Source organism: Bubalus bubalis, chromosome 4 (assembly GCF_019923935.1).
Source record: "Bubalus bubalis isolate 160015118507 breed Murrah chromosome 4, NDDB_SH_1, whole genome shotgun sequence".
NCBI classification, from domain to species: Eukaryota; Metazoa; Chordata; class Mammalia; order Artiodactyla; family Bovidae; genus Bubalus; species Bubalus bubalis.
Genome location: NC_059160.1, coordinates 132,463,136 through 132,477,944, shown reverse-complemented (window position 1 = coordinate 132,477,944; position 14,809 = coordinate 132,463,136). Strand labels below are relative to the sequence as shown.

The 14,809-nt window shown below is 39.7% G+C and overlaps 1 pseudogene; it reads right to left on the bottom strand.

The window, feature by feature from the left end:
• Positions 1-1,000: 1,000 nt before the first annotated feature.
• Positions 1,001-4,872, bottom strand: LOC102409243 (annotated as a pseudogene).
• Between the last annotated feature and the right edge of the window lie 9,937 nt (positions 4,873-14,809).

Sequence of the window (14,809 nt, the reverse complement as noted above, 5' to 3'; positions counted from 1 at the left end):
AAAAGCTGTCATCCTGTGGGCCTGCTGGACACTAGACTATGTTTTCTACCCCTTTAATGATAAAGATCACCTCACAAAAAGAGAACTTCTGCTTACTGGCTGGAAAAAGGTCCCTTTACTTGATTTTCAAGTGCAATCTGTTGTCCAGTTCCTCTAGATAAGTCTTTCCGTATTTTAAACAGATACCATTTCCATTTTGTAATTACATCTAGGTTAAAATTTATTGTCTTATACTGCATCTTGAAGGAGAGTCATTAGTGTTTGGAGTTCTCATTTTAAGCCCTCAGTGCTGGCACATTCAGTGCATCCACCACCGGCAATGGATTTGGGGCTAGGAAAACCTACATCCTGGTACAGAGGAACTCAGGGAAAAATGGGCATTCTCCAACAGTGGTAGTCCATCTCTGTGCATGGATGGATGTGTGCTCCCTTTTGTAAGATTTTGGACGGAGTTTAGGGAATATGTTGAGATGTGCTTTGTCATCAAGACACAGGTGACCCAGCAGTGGAATGCAGGTCTACTTCTTGTGTCGGTGGTGATGGCAGATGCCTTCTTGTGCCGTGTGGAGAAGGTATTTGAGGAGGAGGTGGTGTAAAGGGGAAAGGGCACTTTGGGGCAAAGACATTACTATGGTCACTTTTTTCCCCAAAGTGGGAGGTTGGAGGTATAGTGGTGAGTTTAAGAAAACATCAGGTGTCCCCATGGGTTCTCATGGAGGTAACAGGGGAGAGCTTTCAGGAGGGCCTGAAATAGAGGTCTGGTCTGATACTGAATATTGTGGTGAATAGGCTTTTGGCATGGGTTGCCCCGGAGGAATTGCTGGGTGGCTGTCCAAATGCTTAGACATCATCTTTGATGGTGAAGATTCTGCTGGAGCAGATTCTTGTCATCTTAGTGGAGGAACAGGAGGGTAGGGACAGGCACTTCATCAGCGCTCTTGGTTAAACTTATAGATGGTACTGAAGCAGATATTGAATGAAAGGGCTTGAATGGTCAGAGTCAGGTATGCTGCAAACATCTGTGGTACTGGGAGCACCAGAAGCAGGAGGAGGTGCTAATGGTAAGAATTTGGTGCAGATGCTATATTTTCTGTTTCAGTTTCAGGGGTTCTACTTTAACTGTTTTTCCTTGGCTCTTGCTGCGGAGGTGTGGGATGTCTCATAGTACCTGGTCTTGGGTTTAATGGACAAATACTGGGAGATTTTAGTGAATGGCTATATTCTTTTGGAAATCTTGGGAGAGGCTTAGGGTTTCATGGTTATGTTTCTAGGTATTTGTTGAAAAATAGTCTGTAAATTCTTTTTCCATGCTGTTTCCCATTGGATTCAAGTTTTCAAAGAACTTTTTGATACCTGATTTTAGTCGTAAACAGTAACACTGATTTTGGTATTTCTGGATTTCACCTGCAATTTTCTGCAATGTTCTTCCCTTTACTAAAGTTTATAAGCTCTTTTCCATGCCTTTTTAGGACCTCAGGACTACCTTCTTCTGTTTTCAAGATATTAGATAAATTCCAAAGAAAGGCACATATGGTGGATTAATAGACCTGAGTTTTGCCAAATATTTCTCTTTTTTTCCCCTCAAATATTTCTTACAGTGATCTTCACGTAGTTCATGAGCTGTTTCTGAAATTTTCTTTTGGTAGCTTTGTATTTGCTCAAACATGTGGTCTAGTCTGTAAACAGGTAATTTAATAGCACAGTCAACCTCAAGGACACCATTGACGTTGTTCAGCTCTTGAAAGACTTACAGAATCTCAATTATTCAGCTCACCACAGCTACTTTTTCTTCTAAGTTTTCAGTCTCTACGTTTCTCAAACCACAGAGTGAAATTAGTGGTATGCAGGATTATTTTCAGAAGGGTAGGAGAATTAGTCTCTTTGTTTTCTTTTGCCCACATACTTTCAACTAATTCTGATGACCGTATATAAATCTGATTCAAATAGAGTGAGCTGTCGAGCAATTTCTGTTGGTTTAAGGAGAGCAGGTCAAAAGTCTCTATGTGGTCAGAATTCTCTCTTTCCACCAGGTCTGCTTATATGCCATTCATCCGTGGGAGGTGAACTCTGAAATGTAATATTATGACCTGGTCCATTGTCTCTTGCAATTCAGTTCTTTTCCTTGATTATTTTAGTGATGGATTCAACCCATTTTTTCATTGCTTTACCTCTTACTGTTCCAATAAATTTCTCCATTAGCTGCAAAAGATCTGAATCTCTTTCAAAATCATAGTGTGTACTACTCAGTGCCAACATACATTTAATGCTCACACCTGCACAGGCTGTATATATATTTTTCTAAACCTTTTTGAGTTCTGCACTCAAAGCCTAACCTTCTCTAAAGTTATGCAGTCAGGTTCTGTTGGCTTAGACTCTGGAATTTCAAACCTTTCTATTAAAAGACTCAGTAGTTCTTAAGATTTACAAAAGGATCTATATGTTGTAAGAAATGCCTGAACAAAATTGGGATCCATGTATATATGGTATGTGAGCCTGTCTGTAAGTTTAATAACAATTCCTGCTTTGATGACTGGAATTCCAGCTTTGGGCTACATGTTTTCTTCAAATATGATATTTTCTTCAGAGTCAGACTCTACAAATCTATAAACATCAGCACTAGGGAGTCTCATCTGCTCCTTTTCATCCTAAAGTATTGTCACATCAACCATCCTTTCCAGTGTTCTCTGATATGATAAAGATATCAATGCTGCCATCCAACTGTTTTTCTCTTCATCTGACTTGGCAGAAAACATAACACTATTTAAATCTTTTAAATTATTTCAGAAGCATGCTTGTACTCACTAGTGTCATCTTTGTCATTAATTTGTACCTTTCTCATAAAAAACTTTTCTTTAAGGTGATATTCTGCATTGCTAGCACCAGGAAGTTTTAGCTACCCATGATTTGATTTACAGCAAATCACTGAGCCATCAAAGAGAAATATGTTTCTTTAATGTTTCTCCTACATATATAAGAGTTCCTTCCATTGCAAATTCATTGCAGCACTGTCCAGTGTCTTTTTCTCCCAACCATCAATATTCTTCTGAATCTCGTTCATTTTCTTGATTGCTAGTTTTTTCCCCTTCATTTGCTGACTATAAATCCAACATGCAGATTCACCCAGTCTACATTTTGCAAGGCTTTTAGAACATATTTTTTTCCTATACCACTATGAACATTAAGCAAAGCTGTTATTTCTTGTTTCAAACATTCCTTGTCTTGTTCTTCACTTTTCTTACTGCTTCAGAAGTTTGAAGTAATGTAGACAGTGGTAAATGGGCTAGAAGTAGCCTGGGTAAAACATATTGAACAGCTTCTTTGAAACCTTTGCCTATTGACTGAGAAGATTGAGGGCAAGAAGAAGATGGTTGGATGGCATCACTGACTCAATGGACGTGAATTTGAGCAAACTCAAGGAGATGGTGAAGGACAGGGAAGTCTGGCATACTGCAGTCCATGAGGTTGCAAAGAGTTGGACATGACTTAGCGACTGAAAAACAACAAGAGTGCCACTCCAGGCTTTGATAACTAAGGGAATGATCATGAAAACCAGGTAATAGAATGTCTCGAGTTTATGATTCAAATGGATCAAATGCCAGTTCCTCTGATGTCTTCAAAGCAGCTTCCTACTAATGGATGGTGACTGCCTTCATCTGTCATTTCTACAGTATCTTCTATATGGCCCAGTAACTTTCCACAAGGTTCATGTATATCCACTATATGACCAAATGTATTTTCTACATCATTAGCTGAAAAACAGTTTTGTATTAATGACAAAGCACTCTCTAAAATCATTTATAATTTAACTTCCCTTATGTATGTCAAATTTCTGCCATAAATGCTTTTACAAAATCATAATAACATTGCTCTCCTGAGGTGGAAGGCTCTTTCATCAGTTAAAGATAATATATCTTCTACATCTTGATGAACCATATCCATCAATACTTTATCAACATATATTGCCGCTTTAATATCTTGTTTTGTAATTTCATAATGCTGTATATTTTGCACCAACTTTTAAAGTGTCTGCAGAAATGTATTCTAACACTGCTACTATGTAAACAGAAACCTGGTGGTCAGTTTTATAATCTAGGACCTCCTTTAACATAAGATGAATTTTTTTCTATGGGGCGAGAGAAAAAAATTTCTTTGGTTCCTCTTTTTAGTAGCTGACTGGGCATCAACTATTGCCCATTTATCAACTGGATGAGGGAAACTTTTTTGAGCATGTTCCTCTACATCTGAAGAACTTAGGGGCTGAGCTTGACATTGCATATTTAATTGCTAAATTAATTCTTCAGCATACTGAAGAGCATCATCACTAGACTCAACAGTAGGATGAACTTGCCCCTGAACATTTTTTCAATGCAGACACCAGCACCCCCAACTTGGGTGTGTTCTTTTCAGCTAAACACTCAGAGCAGCTGCTGCGCCTGCATGCCCCCACCTCTGGGCAGGGAGAGGGCCAGAGGTGGCCAGGCTGGGGGAGTCACCAGAGGGTGAGCTCCTAGCGCAGAACCGGGCCGCAGTCTCAGCGGATGGCCCTGACTCCGCACGGGGCCCATCTGCCCGGCTAGCCCTGGAGATGAGGCTGGGGGTGAGGCTGGCGCCTGGCCACCCATCCCACAGGCACCGGCTCAGGAGAGAGAACGCAACCGGTAGGTGGCGGTGGCGGCCTTATCGGGCAACGCCACCCAAGGACCAGGCCTCTCACACATCCCCGGCCCGCCGTCGCCTCCCCAGGTTGCTCTCCACCGTGGTCCCCGGACTCCGGGCTGGTTTGTCCCGGTTGCAGAGCCGGTGGCTGTGGGAGGGGTGCGGAGGGATGCTCCCGCCCGGCCCATTTTCTTTAAAATTGTTTTCTGTTGCCATATACCCCACAGCTATTTCCCATTAAAATCTGAAAGAGATGGGAATACCAGAACCCTTAACTTCCTCTTGAGAAGCCTATATGCAGGTCAGGAAGCAATAGTTAGAATTGGACATGGAACAACAGACTGGTTTCAAATAGGAAAAGGAGTGTGTCAAGGCTGTATATTGTCACCCTGCTTATTTAACTTATATGCAGAGTACATCATGAGAAACGCTGGGCTGGAAGAAGCACAAGCTGGAATCAAGATTGCCGGGAAAAGTATCAGTAACCTCAGATATGCAGATGACACCACCCTTACGGCAGAAAGTGAAGAGGAACTCAAAAGCCTCTTGATGAAAGTGATTCAGAATGTTTTCTGATGAAACATTCAGAAAACAAAGATCATGGCATCCGATCCCATCACTTCATGGGAAATAGATGGGGAAACAGTGGAAACAGTGTCAGACTTTATTTTTGGGGGCTCCAAAATCATTGCAGATGGTGACTGCAGCCATGAAATTAAAAGACTCTTACTCCTTGGAAGGAAAGTTATGACCAACCTAGATAGCATATTAAAAAGCAGAGGCATTACTTTGCCAACAAAGGTCCATCTAGTCAAGGCTATGGTTTTTCCAGTGGTCATGTGTGGATGTAAAAGTTGGACTGTGAAGAAGGCTGAGCACCGAAGAATTGATGCTTTTGAACTGTGGTGTTGAAGAAAACTCTTGAGAGTCCCTTGGACTGCAAGGAGATCCAACCAGTCCATTCTAAAGGAGATCAGTCCTGGGTGTTCTTTGGAAGGAATGATGCTAAAGCTGAAACTCCAGTACTTTGGCCACCTGATGCAAAGAGTTGACTCATTGGAAAAGACTCTGATGCTGGGAGGGATTGGGGGCAGGAGGAGAAGGGGACGACAGAGAATGAGATGGCTTGATGGCATCACCGACTCGATGCACATGAGTTTGGGTGAACTCCAGGAGTTGGTGATGGACAGAGAGGCCTGGCGTGCTGCAATTCATGGGGTCACAAAGAGTCAGCCACGACTGAACGACTGAACTGACTGACTGACTGTCAGTACATTTGTTATAATTAGTTAACCAATATTGAGACATTATTGTTAAGCTCATACTTTAATATTTAGATTTCCTTAAGTTTTCCCTAATATCCTTTTTCTTTTCCAGAATCCTACTTATTCCCTTATCTTCATCCCTAACAAGCCACTAAATCTCCTGTCTCTACGGAGTTGCCTATTCTGAACTTTTTGTGTGTCAATGGAGTCATCTATTTAGCCTTTTTTTCTCTGTTTTTTTTTGTTTTGTTTTGTTTTGACTTAGTATGAGGCTTTCAAGGGCCATGTTTTTAATAAGAATACTTCATTCCTCTTTATGACTGAATATTCCATTGTGTAGTTACTGTATTTTGTTTATCCATCCCTCAGTTGGTGGACATTGGATTGTTTCTACTTTTTGCCTACTATAAATAATGCTGCTATGAACATACATATTACATATTTTGGGTGAATACTTGTTTATAATTAGAAGTGGAATTGCTAGGAACTGCCAAACTTTTCTACAGCAGCTTCACCATTTTACATTCCCACCAGAATATATGAGGGCTCCAATTTTTCTAATGCTTAACTGCACTTGATACTGTGTATATAAAACATTTACTTACCCTCTTCGGTGTTGGTATCTGACTGTGGTTTTGATTTGCATTTCCTTAATAACTATGGTATTGAGCCTCTTTTCATGAACTTCTTGGCCACTAGCAAATCTTCTTTGGTGAAATGTCTATTCAATAGAGTATTTTCTCATTTTTAACTGTTTTTTGTTTTTGTTTTGTTTTGAGGTATAAAAATTCTGTATATATTCTGGATTGTATACCTTTATTGGATATATAATATGTAAATATTTTGTCTCATACTGTAGGTTCTCTTTTTACTCTTGATAATGTCATTTCTTTGATGCAGAAATCTTTTCAGTTTCAATGAACTCCAATTTTTGTTTTTTGTGTGTTTGGATTCATATATAAAAGAAATTGTCTAATTCAAGAGCATAATGATTTTTGCCTCTTTCCTTCTGATAGTTTCATGTTTTTAGCTTTCACACTTAGGGCTTTGTCTATTTTGAGTCAATTTTTGTATGTATTCCCAGGTAAATATCTAACTTCATTCTTTTGCATGTGAAGAACCAGTTGTTCCAGAATCATTTGCTAAAGAGACTACTGTTTTCCTGTTGAATGATTTAGTATTACCCCCTACCCCTAATGAAAATTAATTGAGCACAGATGTATGGATTTATTTCTTGACTCTCAGTTCTGTTTTATTGGTCTATATGTCTATCCTTCCATTAGTACCACACCATTTTGATTACTGTAGCTTTGTAATCAGTTTAAAACCAGATTATGTGAATCTTGCAACTTTGTTCTTTTTCTTTATTGTTTTGTCTGTTCGGGATCCCTTGAAAGTTCCTTATAAATTTGAGGATCACCTTTTTCATTTCTGTAAAAAAAAGCTGTTTGAATTTTGATAGGGATTATAAATCTGTAGACTGTCTTGGGTAATATTGTGATATGAATAGTATTAAGGTCTTCCAATTCAGAAACATGAGATGTCATTTCACTTATTTAGGTTTTTTTAATTCTTTCTGTGATATTTTGTAGTTTCAGTGTTAAAAGTTTTGTGCCTCCTTGAGTAAATTAATTCTTGGTATTTATTATCTTTGATGAAAATGGGATAATTTTCATTTCCTTTTTAGATTTTCATTGTGTATAGAAATAATTGATTTTTGTGGGTTATCTTATATAATGCCACTTGCTGAATTTTTTTTTTTTTAGTTTTAATCCCCTTTGTGTGAATTTATTGGGATTTCCTAATTGTAGCTTCACCTTATATACCACTCATCTCTTCAGGCAGCATCAGTCTGTAAATATTTTTGACAGATTCTCCCTAGGAAGCAGCTTTAATACTGGACCAGTTTTGAATTAGCTGAAATAAACTCAAGGCTTTTGAGCTGTGCTATCAGATAGGTCAGATAAGTAAATTATAGGTGTTTGTGAGTGGGGTCTGCTGTGATTCTTCTAATACTGGAAACGTGGGATGTTATTTTGATACTTTATTCCTGAGCTGGAGAGTGGAGACTGTGATGGGGGCAGGTTAGAATGTCCCAAAGTTTCACTGTTCTTACCCAAAATCAGCCATGTTCCTTGAATTAGCACTCTCTGACTTGGTTGCAGGGTTTTAATTAGATTTCAAAAAATTGATTCTGACAGTTTTTACCCATATTTTTGTTGCTTTTATGGAGTTACATAATTTTGAATTCCTTATTCCACCATTTTTTCTGAAAGCACTATGATCTATTTTAAATTAATTTTTATTATACATGTAGGTCTGTGTCTATTCTTTTTTTTTGTTTTGTTTTGAATGTGGATTTCTAGTTGTTCACACCCATTTGTTGAAGACTACCCTTTTCCCACTGAATTCTGATAATGACCTGGGTGCCTAGAGATGACTCTCTAAAAGTACAGAGAAAGAATATAAGTTCCACCAAGCAGAACTTTTGTTTCCTAAATCCAGACCTTTTACAGTATCTATAAGGCTTTTGAGATGAATAGGGAAGATTTTGAGATTGGTAAAAAGGATAAGTGAGATTTGAATTGCTTCTGCAGCTGCATTTTTGTTCTTGTGAAGACTAAATTTATAAAACAATACCAGTTATTTTTTTTAATTCCTCAAGAAATTGGTTTGCAACTTGAATCACATCAAGAAGCTAACCCATCCATCAGACTACATTATCTTTAGTTTGCTCCTTTATATTAGAGAGAAGATCCTCAACCAAGAGGGAAATCAGAAGATTCCATTGGTCTAGATTTACAGCTATTTCACTTTGGATAGAATGCTTTTCTTTCCTTCTGGTTACACAGTTTAATTTTAGCTTAGGGGAGAAGGCCTTTAAAAAGTTCCTGTGAGGCTCTGAATATCAGCTTCCAGTTTGGCCGGCTGCTGACAATAGAGCTACTTAAAAGAAAAAAAAATTTTTTTTTCAAATAGCTTGTCAGGTTTCAACAGAGACAAACAGTAACTATTTCTGGCAGTATTGAACAACCTCTTGGTCATAAGAGGCCTTGTCAAAGAGTGTACAAAAGATACTACCCTCTCAAGATCTAGAACCACTCCAAAGATAGCCAAGAAAGTAAGACAGTTCCTGAAAGCTAGCAATGGTTGATAGGACCCTAGCCACAGATGAGGTGCAACCCACCTTTTCTGTCAGGCCATATTTTTTGGCACCCAGACTGACAGTTGAGCTGCCTACATATGTAAGAATCAATAGTTTGCATGTCCCAGTAATAGCTTATGGTAAACGATGTCAGGTTTGTGATCTCCAAAAAAGATTTAGCTTCCAGACCAGGGACCAGGCTTGATCACTCAAGAGCTTTTGTGTAGCAGAGTTTTATTAGAGTGAAAAAGGGACAGAGAAAGCTCCTGACATAGATATCAGAAGGGGGATGGAGAGTGCCCTGCTTACTAGTCTTAGCAAGGGAATTATATACTTTTTAAATCGGTTATTACAATAAATCAAAAGAACGTCTCAAAGTTGTAAAGATCTTACTAGGCCCACTCCCACAATTTACATTTTAAGATGACAGGATTAGAATTAACAATAGAAAGATTTTACCAGACCCACTCCTATAATATAATATTTTAAGATAAGAGGATTAGTCAGAAAGTTTTCAGGAAGGAGAAACTGTCCTCAAGCAGGATCCATTGTTGTTACATAATCCTTACTAAGACTAAGGAGTGTAGAAAAACTTTGTCCTTTCCTCCTCCTTGAGAATTCCAGAGCCCTCTCTCCTCCTCAGGGACCCCGGATTTCTTGTCAACCTGACTAGGAATTGACTCAGCAGGTAGGCAGAAAACCAAGCTAGGTTCTCAGGACACAAAACAAGACAAAGAAGAAGGCAATATTTGTCCTTGGGAGAGAAAGGATGACAACTAGTCAATCAGTCAGTTCAGTCGCTCAGTGTGTCCAGCTCTTTGTGACCCCATGGACTACAGCATGCCAGGCCTCCCTGTCCATCACCAACTCCTGGAGTATACTCAAACTCATTTCCACTGAGTTGGTGATGCCATCCAACCATCTCATCCTCTGTTGTCTCCTTCTCCTCCCACCTTCAATCTTTCCCAGCATCAGGGTCTTTTCAAGTGAGTCAGTTCTTTGCATTATTGCACTATTGGAACTTCAGCTTCAGCATCAGTCCTTCCAATGAATATTCAGGATTGATTTCCTTTAGGATGGACTGGTTGATCTGCTTGCAGTCCATTAGGTATCTCAAAACTAAATCCCCGAAAATCTGAATTTGGAAAGAAAGGGACAATGTGAAAATGTACCTTCCTCTCTTAAACAGGCACTATATAGATCCAGGATAGTTGACTCTGGGAGGAATTCTTTGCTGGCTTCTGCCAGTTTTCCTAGGATCCCATCTGCAGGTTCTGGAGTGAGTGGGGTTTAAAATGAAGAGTGTTGCCCCCAAATCTACCATTGTTTGACAGAGTTTTCCACTAATTTTAGTTTTGTTACAAGAGAGAGAAATGTCACATTCTGGGACACATGGGTGAGTCCTTGGAACACACCATCAAGTGAGGGTCCTTGGGTTCAAGCAGGAAAGAATTCAAGAGTGAGACAAAGTAAAGGGAAAGCACGTTTATTTAGAGAGATACATATTCCATAAGCAGAATGCGGACTAGCTCAGAGACTGGCTCTTGGGTATAGAGTTGTTGGTTTTTATGGGATGGGTAATTTAAAATGCTAATGAGCGGAAGGAATGTTCTAACTGTTTTGGGGAAGGGTGGGGATTTCCAGGAATTGGGCCAATGCCTGCTTTTTGGCCTTTTATGGTCAGCCTTGGAGCTGTTGTGGTGCCTGTGGCTGTGTCATTTAGCATATGCCAATGTTTTACAGTGAACATAAAATGAAGTTTAAGGTATACTGGAAGTCAAATCTTCTGCCATTTCAGGCCTGACTCTGCCAGGCTCCTCTGTCCATGGGATCTCAGACCTAGTTGGTTCTAATAAGTTTTTTGTTGTATCCTGTTTTTCTTAAAGGTTGTGTCCTCCTCCTCATTCTTTTAACATTTGTGCCCTGTCCCCCCATTCTTTCCTGTCTCAGTTTCTCTTGGCAGTTTAAGGAAATAATTGCTAGCAGTTTACTGGAGGATTCCTCAAAAGTCCTGTCAACTCTGGGAGGGCCCCATATGGGGAGTGAAAATGGGGGCATCCAAGTTGTTGTGGATGATTTGACAAAGTTTTCAAGGACATTCTTTTTTCCACTATCATAGTTTATTACAAACGAGTCACTGATTTCTGGGTCAGTGTTTTATTCATGGACAGCTAAGAGGGTGAAACAGGAGGCTTGCGTGTTCTAGGTTTCTGGATTTGGAGCTGTTGCAGTTATAAGACCACTAATTTGGTGGTGTTTTAGTTATGGTATTATAGTTTCTTCAGAGTAGAAAAGCAATTCAGACAGTAGACTGAGTATTCAGGTAAAGGAGAATAGAAGGGGTGTGGTTGGAGTCACATTAGTCATTTAGTCTTTCAGGTACCTCTTTTGTCTCTAATTTTTTATTAACCTTTTGCAATGAATCTTTCAGTGATGCTGTTTTGGAATCTTAAAGTCTTTTGGAGGCTTCCATGTATAAAATAAGTATCCATTCTGTTTGATTTGGGAGCTTTTTCTTTCAAGTGCATTTCTTAAATGAATGGTCTTATCTAGTTGGAACATTCCTCATAATGGACATTGTAATTCTAGATTATCTCAGTAAAAGTTTGCCATTTTGGGGACCATAGCTTTTGAGACCCACAGTTCTTAAACATAAATAAGAATTGTTCTGGAAGGTGGCATACTCAATTCTTTGAAATTTGAAGATCCCATTTCTTTAGCTAATTTTGGATATCTAGGAACCATACTAATACTAAGAGAAATGTGCCATTTGGTTGAAGTTTTTAAGTGCTTTACAATGTACTTTATTGCAAGGAAGTTTTTTTGAGGTTGGTAGCTGACTTAGTGTCAATCTAACCCATTCCATGACTAGCTTATTCTAGCATGGGAGTTTTAGAGTTAGGTGATGACCACACCATTTAAGTGTTCAACTCATGCTCATCAGTTTTTCAGCTTTGGTTTCTGAGTGAGATTCCCATTAATAATAAATGTGTTATTCCTTTACTTCATGTGTACGTTAGCAGAAACCAACAGTAATCAAAGAAATGGAACTGTAGACACCAGCAGTAATCAAAGAAGTGGATTGGCCAAGAAAAGGCCTTGGGTGTGAACCAACAAAACCAGCAGTTCTCAAAGTGGAACTAAGGACTGATCCAGTAGAACACAATAAGCAGAACTGTGGACTAACCAAGACTAGGAACTCAGATTTCAGGTTGAACTGTCTCCCAGCTCAAAATGATCTGCTAAGCCCCGTGCTGGGACCTCAGATTAAGGGCTAAGAACTGGTGCTCTATAAAAGGCCCCTGTCAGTCTTGACTGACTTACTAACCCTGGCCTGGAAAACCAGTTATATCAGTACCTCAACATAAACAGCAGAACTTGAATTGAAAAGGAACTTTATCCACAGTCCTTGAAAGTGGTGGGAAGAAAGAAAACACAAGTAGCAGCACCTGTGTTTCTCCTCATCCCCAGTGCCATCAGAAGTTTCCTTTGGATCCCATCACTGCCACCAGAACTATTAAAAAGGAAAATGCAATGAGTAATGTCAAAGATCATATGGCTTTATTCAACAATTCATGAATCAAACATCCAATCAGTAGATAGGAGTTCTAAGGAACTGTACAAAATGAAAGACTTTAATAAGCAGAAGGGAGCAGAAACAAAGAAATTATATTAGTCAAAAAAGGTGATTGGTTATTATAAGGTTAGCCTCCTTTAGGGCTTTCCTGACTATCTCATTTGGTAAAGAATTCGCCCACAATGCAGGAGACCCTGGTTTGATCCCTGGGTCAGGAAGATCCCCTGGAGAAGGGATAGGCTACCCACTCCAGTATTCTTGGGCTTCTCTTGTGGCTCAGCTGGTAAAGAATCTGCCTGCAATACGGGAGACCTGGGTTCGGTCCCTGGGTTTGGAAGATCCCCTGGAGAAGGGAAAGGCTTCCCACTACAGTATTTTGGCCTGGAGAATTCCATGGCTGTATAGTCTGGGAGGGATTGGGGGCAGGAGAAGAAGGGGACGACAGAGGATGAGATGGCTGGATGGCATCACTGACTCGATGGCCATGAGTCTGAGTGAACTCCGGGAGTTGGTGATGGATAGGGAGGCCTGGCGTGCTGCGATTCATGGGGTCACAAAGAGTCGGACATGACTGAGCGACTGATCTGATCTGATCTGATAGTCCTAGTTTCCTTTAAGGGTTGGCAAAGTTCTGTCAGGCAAATTACCTAACTAGTGCTCATCAGGCAGTTCCTGATTGAATTGTTTAAGATTCTATTTCCAGGAGAGCCAAAACTAGTTAAAGTTAACAGTACGTGTACAATCCTGTCATCTACAAAGTTTTGGTTTTTCTCCTCACTTTCTGTTCTATGTACCTTTTGTTTCCTTTTGCATTTGCTAGGAGTTCAGTATGATGTTGACTAGTGGTGAGAGAACATATCCTTTTCTTTTTCCCAATCTTAGGGGGAGAGCCTCAGTTTTCTCACTATTAGGATGTTTGCTGCAGGGGTTTTGTACACATTCTTTATCAAGTTATAGAAGCTACCTTCAAGCCTCTTTCATTATGTATTGATGCTGAATTTTGTTTAGTGCTTTTTCTGTATCAATTAATAGGTCATATACATCTTTGTTAACCCACTGATGTAGTAGATTATCTTGATTGATTCTTCTTGCATATTTGGAACAAATCCTACTTCATCATGGGATATAATTATTTTTGTATAGGGTTGGATTGGATTTGTAAGGGATTACATTTTTGAGGATTTTGACATCTATATTCATGAGAGATGCATCTGCCTACAAGGTGGGAGACCCGGGTTCGATCCCTAGGTCTGGAAGATCCCCTGGAGAAGGAAATGGGAACCCACTCCAATACTCTTGCCTGGAAAATCCCATGGACGGAGGAGGCTGGTACTGTCCATGTGGTCGTAAAGAGTTGGACACGACTGAGCAACTTCACTTTCACTTTTCCTTTTGAAAAATATCTTTATCAGGTTTCAGTAACAGGGTAATACTAGCCTCTACAGTGTGTTAGGAAATGTTATTTTGCTTTTTTCTTAAAGGGATTCTGTAAAATTGTTATTTCTTTGTGTATATTTGGTAGAATTCACCAGAGAAACATTTTTTTTAAAGTTCATTAAGTATTGATTCAGTTTCCTTAATAGAGGCTATTCAGATTATCTCTTTCATCAATAAAAGATAAAAATAGTTTAGCCCTGCTACTAAGCTGTATTCCTTTCTTGAGTTGAGTGTGCAGGGTGTACAAGAAGGACTCTTCATTCTGGATTGAGCACAGCTTGAGTGTCTCTGTGCCATGTGTGAAGAGTGGGAATTGTTGTGCTTCAGCTTCCCTAGTGAAGTTACATTCCACTCAGGTGTGGCTTAGACTTTGGCTGGGACTTAAGGGAAACTATTCAGGCTTCCCAGGTGATGCAATGGTAAAGAATCTGCCTGTCAATGCAGGAGACACGAGTTCAATCCCTGGGTCAGGAAGATCCCCTGGACTAGGAAAAGGGTAACCCACTCCAGTATTTTTGCCTGGAAAATTCCACGAACAGAGGAGTCTGGTAGGCTACAGTTCATGGTGTTACAAAGAGTTGGACACAGTTGAGTGACTGAGCATGCAGTTGAGTGACTGAGGGAAGCAATTCGCAGATTTCTGGAGCTGCTATTCTTTTTTTTAAAACCTTTTTATTTTGTATTGGAGTATAGCCGATCAACAAACAAAGTTGTCATAGTTTCAGGTGA